The sequence below is a fragment of the Thunnus albacares genome, chromosome 6, assembly GCF_914725855.1.
Source record: "Thunnus albacares chromosome 6, fThuAlb1.1, whole genome shotgun sequence".
Classification (NCBI taxonomy): domain Eukaryota; kingdom Metazoa; phylum Chordata; class Actinopteri; order Scombriformes; family Scombridae; genus Thunnus; species Thunnus albacares.
In genome coordinates, this window is record NC_058111.1 from 34,784,620 (window position 1) to 34,800,462 (window position 15,843).

General features: G+C 39.1%; 1 protein-coding gene across 1 annotated transcript in view; it reads right to left on the reverse strand.

Annotated features, from left to right (window-relative positions):
* The window catches only part of cuedc1b (CUE domain containing 1b), a 29,345-nt gene extending 13,735 nt beyond the window's left edge, over positions 1-15,610 (reverse strand). The window contains exon 1 of the mRNA XM_044353663.1: positions 15,421-15,610. The gene's annotated coding sequence lies outside the window, so the exon portion shown is untranslated. The remainder of the gene's footprint in view (positions 1-15,420) is intronic.
* Between the last annotated feature and the right edge of the window lie 233 nt (positions 15,611-15,843).

Sequence of the window (15,843 nt, forward strand, 5' to 3'; positions counted from 1 at the left end):
TTTGGGCAACACTTCGTATGGACTGAATTGCTTAAAGCATACTGAACCCTTTTGTATAGGGTTTGGATGAGATCAAGCATTGCATGCAGAGGACTACTGGTTGATGTTAGGCCTAAGGTTGGGTTCAGGTTAAGGTAAGGGGAAAAAAATCAGTTTGAGCAACCTGAGACTTTACTGGTGAAACTGATGCATGATATGGGACTGTTAGACAGCACACTCTGTGCTATCATGCAATTTATTCAAAAACCATGAGTCCCATTTCAGTGGAAGTAACATTGGATGAGAGGGGACAAATTCGTCTACATTTTGATGCATAAATTGTCCTCTTGGAGTGGAAGCTGAGAAGAAAATCTGAGAAGGATTGAAAATGTAATGAAACTTGAACTGCAACTGTGTAAAAAGTATGAATGACATGAAAATGTTGAATTAATGTGAGAAAGTCCCAAGTGTTGTGACCCGTTTAAAGCTTGAATGAAGTTTCATCAAAATGTGTCAATTTTGAACATTCTGTCCATTCATTTGAATGGAGCAAAACTGCCAGAAATGAGAAAATAATACACGTCCTAATTGAGTTGAATTCTTTGATGTTTGAATGAAGTTTCTACAATGAATAATGTGGAAGGAGTTAAGTTGCAAAAAAGTGGTCTGATGAACAATAATAATAATAAAGAATGTAGAATAATATATGCTGTGAATGCTTCCAGCATTCAAATCAACATCATAGTCCCACTGTTGCCTTTTTATGGCATATATATTTGAGACATCCTGGTTTGAAAATATAGTGGAAACACAAAGAAAAACCTTGTACCAAAGCTTCACAAGGTTCATAAAATTTCACATTATATTAGGGGGTATGTTCCTATAACATTCTCGTACATTCTGGGGGCCTGGTGTATGTTAGACTCTCTGAGAACTGACTGAGATATATGGTATGCCAAAAATGTGAAGGTCTGGAGGGAGAAGCTAGCTGTAGCAATCCTTTAATCTGTTTTGCGATTCCTGCTGCTCTTTCCCTCACCTCACCCCCCTTCCTTCCTGCTTCACTGGGGGTTCATTGTCGCTGGCGGCTGCCCTGTGCCACATGGCAGTGCCAGGTCCCATCCACAGCCTATAAACAGAGCTTCTCTCTTAGTCTCCCATTGACTAAGAGTCTGGCTTTGATGTAAACAAGATGCCTGCACTAGCCTTGCAAATAGCTTTGCCACACTGATGCTCTGTGTGTGTGTGTGTCTGTGTGTGCGTGCGCACAAAGAACAAGAGGACTAGATGATACAGGAATAGAATTAAGGCACAATACATGGAGGGGGAGGGAGAGGGAGAGCGAGGGGGGGGGGGGGAGAGAGAGAGAGAGAGAGAGAGAGAGAGAGAGAGAGAGAGAGAGAGAATACGGCCCACACAGATAGTAAGGCCGTGATTAGATTTAGAGAAGACATAAAAATGACTTGGATTGACACATATCTCTAAAGGCACTGCTCAGGGGGCCCTGAACACGGATCTTGTCACAGCATTTGATCAATCACAATAAATGGGTCACAGAGTGAATTATGCGTGTCCTCATGTTTTAACTTCAAAACCCTAACTCCTAATTTCCATCAGATGTTGCTGCATCTTGTTCCAGGTGAGCAATGGCTGCAAAATCGTGTTTCCTTTCTCCACTCCACCAGCTTTACAACCCCAACCAGCTTTATACAACATACTGAAATTACATTTACATTTATAACATATACATTTGATATGTTATTTTAGCTTCATGTGGTCAAAAGTTTGATCCCAAAATATGTAAAATACCATAACATCAAGATCTGAAATAGGATAATAAAAATAAAAATCTCACCCAGCCCAACCAGAATTTATCAGATAGTCTATTATTGTTAATTCTAATGGTTGCCCAAACTACAAAAGGAAACCCTGAATTGTTTTACTGTAAACAACTCTGCAAGCCAGTGTCTGTACACCTGTTCGAAAGCAGCAGCCTAGATTGAGAAACATTTAAAAGAAAAGCATTTTCTTTATGCTGTTTTTGAATGCCCCATATCATATCATATGTTGTTTGTCAATGCTTGGCGTTTTTCTATTTTTTTCTTATTGTCCGTGTTAGTCCATCTCTCAAAACTGTATTCTTAGTTTTATGTTGGAGACAGCCACATGAAGATCATGTTCAACTCTGATAAGCTATGATCTGTATTTGTTCCCCATCTTTTTCACATAAATATGTAGATGCAAAAGGAATAAGTACATGAATTGCAGCTTTTAATAGTCCTGAGTATTCCACAGCCACTGACAGCCAGAATTCTTCCAGTGTGCATGATGCGAAAGCAGTCTGTAATGTGCGGTCAGAAGAGAGGTCTAACAGGGGGCACCCTCCAGTTCTGACGACAGGTGTTGCACACTGGAGGTGGTGAAAGGCTGGCTTATCCAGTCATATCTCTCTGGCATGCCATCTTTTGGGAAGTATCTGTTGAAACTGTCAAGCAGGTTTCTGAGGTGAGTGGCATTAACTCTTTTCATTGCTTGGATACTTATGTCATAACTGTCCATAAAGTCAGAGTTCAGGGAACATTCACATTTAATTCAGCTAACATGGCCCATCACTCCAAGTTCTTTTTAAATGCTGTTACCTCGCCAGAAAGAGCAAGGACATTTGTGTTTGGGCCTGGGAGGGACATATTTAGACAGTTCAGTTTGTCAAAAATGCCTGCCAAATATGCAAGGCTAGTAACCCACCTCAAGTCAGTCAGATGGTCAGTGAGGGAAGAACCACAATCTCATAGGAAGATACGGACCTCTTCATGCAGTTCAAACAGTCTGGTTAATACTTTACCCCATCTGACCTCTGTGTGAAACAGTAATGATTCATGGTCCAATCCCATGGCATGTCATGGCAGAATGTGGCAAACAGTCTGGTTTGCACTGGCCCGGATGTTATGAAATTAATCATTTTAACTGCCATCTGGAGAACACTGGAGTTCTGTCTCAAGGTTCTAGCTAGCTAGGGTGTCTCTGTGGATAATGCAGTGTTAAAATTTCACATGCAGAGGGACTCCCAAAACGCTGGCTTTTAGTCCCTTTCTTGTCTTCTGCATAGCCTCAGCTCCATCTGTGCACATTGAGACAGTTTTCCCAACTTAGTTAACATAGTTCCCTCCAGTGATATGCAAAACATATCCTCATACATTTTTACCTCGTAGCTGTATCTTACAAATACAAGCAGCTGTGCATCACCTGACACATTTGTCGATTCATCAGTTTGCAGCGAAAATCTTCCACTTTTCGTTACTCTGTCCATGAGCTGGTTTTTAATGTCATTTGCCATGTCATGAATATGCCACCCTATCGTGTCATTTGACAGTGGAATAGTCTCAAGTGTGCTAGCTATTTTCTCACCATGCATAGCTTCTGTCATTACAATGGCTGCTGGGAAGATGAGGCTTTCAGCAATAGTGTGAGGCTTTTTTGACTGAGCCACCAGATATGCCACTTCATATGGAGCTGCCAGGGCCTTAGCAGGGATTGTAGTGTACCCACTCAACACTGTCTTTTGGCTCTCCTTGGTGGAAAAAACTCAAAGGGTTTGTTGATGTGAGGTGTGTTTCGTTTCCAAATGTTGGTCTTTCCAGAAAGTCAGGGTGATATTTCTGAAGCTTGTTGGGAGATTGGGGCTCTATTGGAAGTGCTGCTGATGGTGCTACTGTCAGACTTTCAGGTGACCCATCTTGAGACACCTCCTGTTGGCCTACAGTTGCTTGGATAAGCGCAATACTGTGGCACAAAAGCACCAACATAAAAAAGTTTTTTTGTGTGTGTCCAATCAGAACTCATGTGCACATACTTTGACAATCATAAACACAATCAATAAAAATTCTATTCTATTCTAAGGCAAATTATATCACTGGTATAGGCAATGTAATGTAAAAAACCATTCCCCAGTCGAAAATATGTTATTTTTTTCTCCACAACCATATGACAACCCCAAGAAGTTCGTTCGCGACCCCTAAGTTGAGAACCAATGCTCTAGTATTTCAGAATATTAATACTCATATTTTGTCAAAAAGATGAAGTATGCCTACAGTGTATAATTAACACTATTATACTTCGACTTAAAAATAAATCAGTGTTCATTCACATGTTTTGCTGATGTGTTCAATTTGAGCTGAGCAATATGAACGAAAACTTATGATAAAATGTTTCATTACAGTTGATGTCAGTAATTATTGATCATTTTAATGACCTATTTTTAAAGACTAGGAGATAAAAGGTTAAATTTAACCACCTTATTTTGAATTTAACCACCTTACTTTGAATTTAACCACTTTATCAAGGCACACAGGTAATAATTTTAATGTTAACACAACAATGACATATTCCTCATCATCTGCACTCATTTTCTCACTCCACGCGGTTTCTGTTGTATCACATGTTGATGGTGCAACCTAACAACACACCTGTTAAATGATGGGCTGTTTGCGTGTCACTCGAAGCAAGCTCCATTATCAAGGGACATCATAGGCTGTTTATGAGCCAGGGAAGGAGCACGCTTGGGGTTTGTTCATGCAACTGAACTTTTTTTATTTGTTATGTGCTTTCATGACAGTTTGCATTTAATGCATTTAAGTGAAACTATCAAACATTCTATCGAACAATTTTCTTATTTCTACTGATGAAGTGTCTAATGCTGGTACATCTCACTATTGTATCACATGTTGTGTAGTTCAACTTCAAAATATTTCAATTTTTTTTTGGGGGGGGGGGGGGGGGGGCTCAGTATTCTAGTGAGAACACTATCAGAAGCTTTTAGCCTAGTTCTGCCACAGAATGAGAGCATGCAAGTATTAGTGTGTATGTGATACCATGCCCTGGCCATGCACTCACAAAGATATCTTCCTAACAACATCATATTAATCTGCACCTAAGAACCATGCTATATTTAGCACACAATCCAGGACTCTGTGTCCTCGGAGAGTGTGTGTGAGTATATGGAAGAGAGTTGCTTACTAGCTAAAGCAACAAAAAGAAAAAAAAAAGAAAAAAAGAAAAAAAGTGAATTGTCTTTTCTTTGACCAGCTACACTGGTACATGTTCATTGAATACCTGTTGTAATGTCAGAGGTTTTGTGGGGAGAAGCTGAACGTTCTGGACTGTACTAGTCATGAGATGGTGGTGTAGTGTCACTTGCCAAATGACATGTTAGGTGTCATTTTATATTTAGTGTTTCTATTGATTTTCATGTGCATGTTTTTGTACTTCCTTCATCATGCTGCTTGTCTCTGAAATTATAAACCTCATGTATAATGTGGTGACTTGTTTGCTCTCCTGCCAACATGAATGGCCAGTCATTTTAGATGTTTAACCTCGCCTCATCTGTTGCCCAATTTATGATAATCTTAATCTCTCAATAATATCAATGTTGGACTGCCTCACTGCCACCATTACTCACTGACTCGCTATCTCCAGGGTACCCGCGGATCCTTAAAAAGTCTTAAAACGTCTATTCAAGGTCTACAAATGTCTTAAAATGTCTAGAATTGTAGGAGGGGAGGCATTAAATTTGATCTGGGGCAGAATGAATGAGCGTGTCTATTTTTTTTTCAGTTTTTATATTTTGCCAGTATTTTATATCCGACAACAATGACCATTTCCGCAACATCCAATACCTATTTGTTTTTATGTTAACAAGTAGCGTACACTATGCTCACTGGGTGGCAGTAGTACGCCTTGTGTGGCATTTTAACCTAGAAGAAGAACATGTTTATCCAGCTTCAAATTTCAGGGCTGTGGTGGGGAAAAAGGAAAAAAAAAACAAAAAAACACAGCACTGCGAGCAAGCCATGCATGCTCAGTCATGGGTAAATGCAAATTCAATTCAAGAAGTGCTAGAGGACCACAAATATTGTGGTGCAAAACCATTCACCTGTGGAAGGGACGAGACAGCTTACCTTGTGCTGTTTGGACTTGCTCATTACATTTAAAAGGAGCTCTTCTCAAGAGTGAACAAAGATTTGTTTGTCATTATGTTCGATGAGAGCATGAACAGGACCACTAAACAACTAGACCTGCAGGTAAGACACTGGACAACTGATGAAACTGGCACCCACGTTCAATCCCTTTTCTTTGGATCACAATTCATGGGCCATTCAACAGCAGATGATTTGTTGGAACATTTCAAGGAAAGCCATGTGAGCTATGCAGTAGCAACTTATCAAATTTAGGCAAACCCTTGACTGCTTAGGCAAAACTGTGATTTTGTTCAAACTGCTATTTTATTCCTTTTCATGCTCTTTGCTTCAATTATGTTACAGGAAGCAGAAGGAGGAAGAAGGAAATGAAGGAGAAGAAGAAGGATGAAGAAGAGGACAAAGAAATTTAATTCTCTTGATGCTTCATCAAGCGGGCTGCCCTGGCCATTACTCCATACAAGCTTGTGGGGCTTGATGTTACAGACCAGACCAGAAGCTTTGGGTCAAAGGAGGCTGACATCGGTATGGGTGCAGCAGCTGCCCTCAAGGTAGGACATCCAGTATATTCATAGCTTTTTGTCATCAGAGCAATTCAGTAATGACCTGTGTTGAAGAATGTCTAGGCAATTTGATGTCAAGTCAAAGATGTGTGACTATTTTGGAATGTTTTAGCCTTAGTTTGATATATACAGCTGAGTGAATGTTAACCAACTGCTGAGTATGTGCAGTAATTCTGGAGATTTGATAACCATTTATTTTTGTCAGGGACTGTCAGGGGCCAAAAGCAGTGTAAGCAAGCTTGGTGTCTTGCAGTTTAAGAAAGACTGAGATTGCCCTCTCAAGCATCAGCAAGAAGACTTGGGATAAGTGCCCTATGAAGTACTCCATAGTATGAAACATGTGCTTAGACCCAAACACAATGTACTCTGAGCCAGGTGAGTGCCTGCAGAAAAAGTCCCTCATCCAGAAATATGTGCAGGATAATCAGTTGACAGGCAGAATATCTGTTGGTCATATATAGGAATAAGAAAAGAGTGGAAAAGACTATTACTGTTAATTAAATTTTATATTTTTGCCATTATTCTTATCTAGAACACAGATATTTGTTTACAAGTGGATGTTAATATTCTCTTTAAAAATTGGCATTGCATTTCCTACACAAAGTCCCTTAGTTTGACAGGGAGTATTCACTTGGTCAGCATATTCATGTTAGTGTGATTTGATTGGCTACACACTGAGTACTGACATTTGATTGGCTCTGAATTCAAATGACAGTACATATTACATTGCTGGCATCATGGGCCAGTTAAGTCACAGCTTGAGAGACAGGGGGCACACCATGTTTTGTATTTGTTGCTTGGCAATTTGTTGGGTGGTATAGATTATTTGACAATGACACGCAATTTGGTGAACATCTGCTAAAACAAAATTGTTGACTGACTTTTAAATAATTAAAATATTGTTTGTATGTATGTATTTATTGGAACCATGTACAGTGTTTAACATAAATGTTACTATTTGATGTACTGTACCAGAGATATCTTACAGCACATTTTCATCTGCAGTCTCTTAAGACATATAACAGCACAATCACAAACAACAGAGTATGTTGTTTTGCTGCTGATAGTGTGAATATTTACATTTTTTTATGCATCTAATTGCAGCTGATGTGATTCCACAATGGTTGAGACCTTCGTGTTCAATGAGGCCAATGCTGTAAACTTCATGTCCTTCAGTCCACAAGACCAAGGCTCCAAAGTTGATGTGACACATCAGCACTTCTTATCCTGAGCTCTGGAGTTTTTTCAAGAAGTTGCTGCTCTTGTCCCATGGGCAAGCAGAAGTTGAATGTGGGTTCTTAGTCAACAAAGAGTAGGAAAGATGCAACATAGCAGAGGACACCATTATCGCACAGAGACTTGTCTGTGATCATGTCAGAGTGTATGGCGTGGTGACCAAAGTGCCTCTTAAAAAAGAGATGTTGCACCACTGCGCAACTACACGCACTAGGTACAGACCTTACCTGGACAAGGAAAAAAGCAAAAGGGAAAGGGATGAGCTGAAGAGAAAGAATGCTGAAGAAAACTTTGATAAGCTAAAGAAGAGGAGCAAATCTATACCAGATGTATAAGTGTATTTGTCTCCAAAAGGATGCAGACAACTTTGTAGAAAAAGCAGAGAATACTGCAGGGACCAGAATGGCAACAGTAATAACAACCAAATACAAACATACTGAGGAGATGAGCAAAGGAAAAGCGTGAGCAGTTTTTAGTCCTGAATAGTGAAATTGATAAGAAGGCTGCTGAGCTGCAACACAAATCATGAGCGACATGGTGTCCAAGGACAAACAGGGTCAAACAAGTGTATCTATTGTTTCTGCCACCAGTTCTGAAAATGAAACACACCAAGTTTGGTGAATGAGAAATGAAAAATTGAAGAACATAAGGATTATTCCTCCCAGAAATTACCTCAGCAGACTTTAAGAGTTCTTTGCACTTCTGTAGAACAAGTTTAGATTGTCATATGTGCACATACAGGTCAAAAGGTTGTAGTGACTGGGTTGTTAGATTGTCTCTACAGTGCTCTCTTATGTTTATTTGATGGTAAATGCAGGGGGACATTGTTTTCCATTGGATTGTTATTTTTGTTAATGAGAAGGCAGTTATGTTAGCTAGTGCATTAAATATTTCTGTTATTCAAATTCAATAAAACTCAATAACGGTGTATACTGTAGTCTAGTTTGTCGATTTCTTTTGCTGCAATAATGGATGGTGGAAGGCTGCAGACAGATTGTCTTCCCTTCTTTTCTTCACCATCAGTATGACCGATGCAAATGAAGGAAACAACAACATACAACCTGGTAATGTAGCAGCACACGAGGAGCCATCTGGCACATCAACCAGAAGACTTAAAGAGCTGGCTTTGTGTGGCTGGGTCTATGTCACAGATACAGCACTATACAGAGCTATACACAGCTGGATTTAGAGACAAATGCAGAGTTAGCCCTCAGATCCTACAGCTGCACATGATGTAAATTAAAAAAGGGATCATATCCTGCTGCAGGACAGCCAGATGTTCCATGCTCTTACAATGAAGGCTTGAAATGAAGGCTTAATAAACAACACTTTGAATAAATGAGCACTGATATTTTGCATCTTAGGAAATGCTTTTATGGAATTTTAGATGCATTTTATACATTTTTCTTCATGACTAAGTGAGAGTAGGTATACAGATCTACTAACAACTAACTGCAAGTATTAAATATAGCCGCAAGTGGCAAATATGGGGTTCAAGCCAACACAGACCATTAGAAGCAGAAAGCCTCAACAGCTTAACTAAAAGTATCCACCAAGTTTGGTGATGTGTGGACAAACTGTCATTGATTTATGGCCAAATTTGCACCAGGCCCATGTACATACACACCCCGAGTTTACAGCTAAACTTTAAGTTTGCAGTAGACACACACATATGGAGTGAACAGCAGAGCAGGGTTGCAGGTGGACACAGTGAAGTGAACCAGGTGCAATAAAACCTCTGCGAGTAAAAAGCTAATAAGTACTTTATCAAACCACCTGTTTAACAAGCATAAACATGTAGAAAAGTGATATTTCCACCTGCTTTGTCTGCAGTCTCCTGGTATATTTTACGCAACTTAAGTGCACTAGTTAAGCTAATAGCGAATTGTTACGAACAAGCTAAAACAAAAGCTTTCTGTATGTAGTCTGTTTAACTATGCTACATATCTTAAAATTTGGCAAATTCCTGTAAACTTAGCCACAGGCTGAGACAAACCAGCCCCTCCTCTCTACCAGCGGTACCTGCAAGCAGTGAATCACATCAGCAGCAGAGGAAGAAGGACAGAGGACAGGAAAGGAGTGATTGTGACTGATGCCTGTGCTCTTCATTCTTTCTAAAAGTCATTCGGTATTTTGATTTCATGAATATTATTTATTTTACTTACATGTAAGATTTGTTTCCAGTGAGATATCATTGAGGTTATATAGTGACTTTGTTGTTGTAAACATTACTGTTGTTTCTGCTCTAGAAACAGTATTTTGGTGTATTTAAAATATAACTCAATTCTAATCCTGTTCTGAATGACCAAAATACAATCCATTCTGTTGGTTTATCTCAAAATGCTCTCCTCTGGTTTAATGCCTATCTTCATAATAGATGTCAGTGTGTTGTCTTTCAAGGTTCTCAGTCCAATTATTTAACCAGTGATAAGGGTGTTCCACAACGCTCCACTCTGGGACCACTTCTTTCTCTATCTTTATTAATGATTTACCCCAAATATGCTCAAATTGTCTTGTTCATTTATATGCTGATGATACTGTTATTTACACTTCTAACTCTGATATATTACAGATCCAGAACTCTTTACAATTTTAATTTGGTTAAATAATGGCTTCATGATAACAGACTCATATTGAATAAGAAGAAGTCCTGCAGCATGGTGTTTGGCACGCGACACAGACGTTCATATCCCTTTGACTTTCATATTAATTTTGATGATGGATCTCCCCTCTTGATTCTTTCAAATATCTTGGACTTTGGAATGACCCTGAACTCTGCTTTAAGCCCCACATTAATTGTATTGTCTAAGCTCACTCTATCACTCAATTAATTGAGTTTCATTTCATGTCAGAAAAAGAATAATCTCTCAGTTAATTTTACCTATAATTGATTATGCTGACATCGTCTATCTGCACACCTGATACTAATCTTAGACCCCTAAATGTAGTATATAACTCTATGTAGATTTATTTTGAGGTGCCCATATAGCTAGCTATAGCATATATTGCTTTATGTATGAATCACTTAATTGGCTGCAGCCTAAAGCTGGAATGCACTTTCAGAGGGTTCAGTTCATCTTTAAATGTGTTTACCCTAATTGTCCTTCCTATTTGAAACACATTCCATATAGATCTCCATATTCACTCTGACATATGGTCATCGGGTCTTTTCAATACAAAGCTCCAGCCGACTGGAATGATCTCTCTCTTTCTCTTAGATCTATTAACTTTTTCTGCTGCTTCAGGTCTTCTTTATTCTGTCATCTTAAAACAACCTGTTCATGCTTCTAATTTGTATTTACAGATAGAAGATAAATTGTTTCAAGTGCTCTCAGTACTGATGAAACTGATCTGATTTTACAGGTCATTTCTTGTAACTGCTGAGGGTTGGGGGTGTGGGTGGGAGATGGTGAGTGAGCTGTCTGTATCTATGTATTTGTAGTGTATGTTTGTTATGTAACAATGTCTTTTATGTATGTTTGTTTGTATGTAGCCTACGTGCCATATTTTGTATTTTGTGTTTTCATGACCTCCTTGAAAATGAGATGCTACATCTCAAGGGGCTATCCTAATAATAAATTCAATTACTCAATTTATTCTTTGAAAATGGTAATAAAAAAAAAAATTGATAAAGAACCAGGCCAACAAGAGTAAGTAAAGATAAAATCCTAACATACCATCCCTACAGCTGGTTGTGGCTGTGCCCTGACTTTGAGAGGATGAGCAGGTTTGAAGTATTTATTACTTTGACTCAGAACAGTTATCCAGTTTCTAATAAAGTCAAAGATTGTTCATTCCCAACAGTGTCAAATATTTTCCCAGGGGGCGATATCGAACGACTCTAAAATATCGTTATTATATCAGCCTTTAAAAATCCACTATCGGTCGACTTCTAGTTTATATTATACATACTGGAAATGAACTGAAACCAAGTCATTTTATTCACAGAAAGACCAGGCAGAGCTTAACACACCACCCCATCTGAAGAACAGTCTATTAACCTATCATTTCAGACAAAAAAGCATCAACCCACACACACACACACACACACACACACACCAAATGGTTGTATATTCCAGGTGTGTGTCACACCTCTTTTATACGTCACGGCATGAGGGTGCCGAAAAGAGTTCCGCAAAGGATATACCTGTGCATCCTCACTCATAGCGCCTCCTCTCTCCTCGAGATGCATTTTAGGAATTGAGACATCCTTAAAAATGGCGCGCTGAGATCGACTTCCTGGTCACAGGCACAGGAGGACAGAAGAGAGAGAGGAGACGGAGGAGAGAAGAGACGGAGGAGAGAGGAGACGAGGAGGCGCAAAATAGAGAAATGAGAAGAGCCCCATGTAAAAAGAATCTGAGACTTCAGAACTCTTAGGGTGCCCAAACTTTTGCACATGCCACAATGTTTTAATTTTTTTTTATTTTTGTTTAATTTATGACATAAAAAGTAACTATGCATTAATGTTTGCAGAAAATATTGTGGTTTTTCCCATATCATAGAGAGGATGTGTTTACATCTTTTCAATTAAAAAAAAAAAATCACCAAAATATGTTATTTGTCAAGGCATGCCCAAATTTCTGCATGCAACTCAATTCAAGAAGTTTATCATCATGAGCACAGTAAACACAGGCGGTTACACCGTACAATTAAAAAGTGTATGTCAGGGTGTTACCAGCCACTAAAGCAAAATAGAAATCATAGGACAGGAAGCAGAAGATAGAATACAAATGATTAAAGGGATAACTTGGTGTCTCAGCATTTCAGTTATTTCTCACAGACAAATTCCTGGATACCCTTCTAATAACCCTTCTTCTGCACTGCAAGCAGGCTGAACATATGTTGCTCTGTCATTGAGCCAATTCATGTATAGTACATGTATTGGATCAAGTAAAAGCTCCTCTCAACAGAGGGGAATTCTACCTTCTCCAACACCAAGGGCTTAACATTTTGTACACATTTGTAAACATGCCATCACACGTAAATTCACAATCATACAATCTACATTATTCCATCATTTCAGTGGGACATAGTTACAGGTCTTTCTTGCCTTTAGGAAGGCTTCTCAAGCAGCATGTCCTCTCAGGCTGTGTGCCACTCCCAGCAAGCTCCACCAATCAAATGACTCAGTTTAGGAGAAATCTGCACACAGCCTGAGAGGAAGTTCTGCCTGAGAGGCCCAACTCAGGGCAACAAATTCCCTTGAGTTTCTCCTAAGTTTGATAAAATCTCATTTAATTTTTAATAGTAAAATTAGCATTATTATACATACATTTGAACATGTAGGAAAATTTTGTTACTAACAGATGGTGTATTCATCCTTTGAGAGGAACTATTTGATGCCATAGATGTAGTGAACAAGCTTAACTACACCAAGAGCACCTCACCTTCAAACTGCATCTATGAGCCTGTGCACGTCTAAGCAGGTAGGAAATATAATAAAACAATATTATGAAGAAACCAAACTATTCCATTAAAAACATTTCAACAATCATTGTGTTTTTCTGATGAGCTGCACATTAACAAGGAGCACTTAATTTAGTGGTTAAAGTCAACTTTTACAAGTGTCTCACTTTGCTTGCTACCACAACCCTGCAGCCCCTCAGGATAACACTGTTGGGTATCCACCTAGATCCTGAGTCCAACCCAAGCAGCAAACATCACAGGGAAGTGTTGAAGCTGATGCATAAAGGCGCAACTATACAGGAGGTGTTTCAGCCATGTTTTTCATTGTCCGTCTCGCGCGCATCTGACATAACAGATTTGCTTCTATTTCAATCGATACAGCTGTCTACACAGGCTACATGACGGCTCTTGTTTCACTCACGCCATACACGCATAACTGAGACCCGAAGCATATTTTTACACGTCAAGTCTATTTTCATCTGTTTTACGTGCAAAACTACAGTGATTGTGTGTTGGGCTCTGAGCACTGACAAAACGCTTTGTGACCTACACAAAATTCTGCACCTTAACGGATCCTGTGTAGACACTGACAGAGGACAGAGTGGCGAGTAGTGCATACAGTATAGTGTTAAATTATGTGAGAATTTTATACCCTTGCTGAAAAAGAGGAAAAAACTTGAGAACAAGGAAGTAGGCTTTTATTACAGTCATTGCTTCAGATAAACTCCAACCAAATTTTACACAGCTTGACAGAATTTCCCCTTCAAATTCAGGAAAGACAATATCCTGAAATATGCACTGTGCGTGGAACACAATTTGCCAGATAAATCATTCATATATGTCTGGCAATGTACATGTAAGATATTAAGTATCGCAGCCCAGAAATGTCAGAGATATATTTTGTTTATTTAGAAAATGTCACTATTAAATAGTTTGTCCACCAGGGGGCAATGACAAGTTTATTTTGCAAAAGTAAAATTTCTTCTCACTACATATCTAAAATACACAATTATTATTAAATATGTATATTATGCGTTATGTGTTCATGTTAATAAAAAACAACCTCAATATATTTTCCCAAATACCTACATTGCTATCAGCCTCAAAAATCCAGTGTCAGTCGGGCTCTAAACGCCATCCTTCAAAATATTCCTTCACAAAAACCTGACCTCAAGACCGACTTCTAAATTGCGAGGAAGAGGAAGACATGTGGAAACTCAATTTCCATTCTCATGCATTATCTTCCTGACAACGGAGCATTGTTAGAATTAAGATATTAAGATAGGGTCACAAATATTGATAGCAGTGTGACAGAAATTGGTGGCCACGACTATTATATATATATATATATATATATATATATATATAAAAATTTAATCAAAAACATGATGTGGTCCACATTCGAAGTGACAGACCTCTTTCAATGCTGGCCAGGGACTGTCCAAAGATTCATATGAGAGATAAATAAAATGTTGCCAACTAGTTAAAAGTTAAAATCTAGTTAAACACCGTCTCCGTACCGTTACACTGCTCACCACGGAATGTTTGGAGGGAGGGAGTATTGTGAGGGGAACAGCTGACAAAACAAGTTGATTTGATTAAATACTTTGAGCCTCGTGGATCAAAGCATAACTTTGTGTCATCACATACCTATTATTTGTCGATAAGCAGGGCCACAATAAAATATACAGGTGTTCACTATGGAGTGTGGCATACCTTTGGCTACTTAAAGCATTCCTCTTTGCATGTGCTCTTATCGGGAACAGGTCGCTGCTAACTGGCTAACGGTATTCTTCAGCTGTTAGCCAACTCACAACTGTCAAATGTTTTTTTTTAAATATGGTGATTAGTCGCCCCAACAAACATTTAAAGAAGAGACTATAACGCCGACGTGATGCTATAATAGCTATGTTAGCAGCGGCCTTTAGTAAAACAAGGTTTCGCGGCACACACGGTCCTCCGGACAGCGAACTGTCTTCCACAAGGCCTCGGCCACTGATTCTCCGTCGCAGCATCCAACCCAAATTAACTCAGTCTAAATATGTCATCGAATTTAAAATACAAGTGTTACGAATTCCACTCATTTTCTGTGTAAGAAATGCATACTAGTGAAACCAACTGTTTCTCATAGCCGTGTTGGTGTTTACAAAGAGGAGCAGTAAACTAGGCGAAATGTTTACACCAAATCCAACGGTTCAAACTGTATCGTCCAACACATCCTCCTGGCTGGAAAAACATGGAATAAAGCTAGCATTACTCACTGGCAGAGGCGCAGAGGTTCTGGTCGAACAGGCAGGATCCACAGTTTGCTGGAGTGTCGAGAGAACCACAGCAGGCAGCAGCACGGCAGACTTGATCATTGTAATGGGAACCAGAAGGATACTGTCCCTCTACACACCAGCAGCACTGCCATGAAATTCAGCTGCTAACCGGAAGTTTCAACTGAGCCACAACGGCCACAACACACTCATCGCTTCAGAATAAAAGACATAGAGTGCATAACGTGCAATATAAACCAGGATCAACAATGAAACAACTAACGCCCATCAACAGATATCAGCAATATGTATATATTAATATCTTATGTCAATCACTTAAGTCAAATAATACTGATTAGGATGTAATCTAGCGACAACACCTCAGTGCCCTAAAATGCAGTCTAAAAGATTAAAAAGAATGTAAGT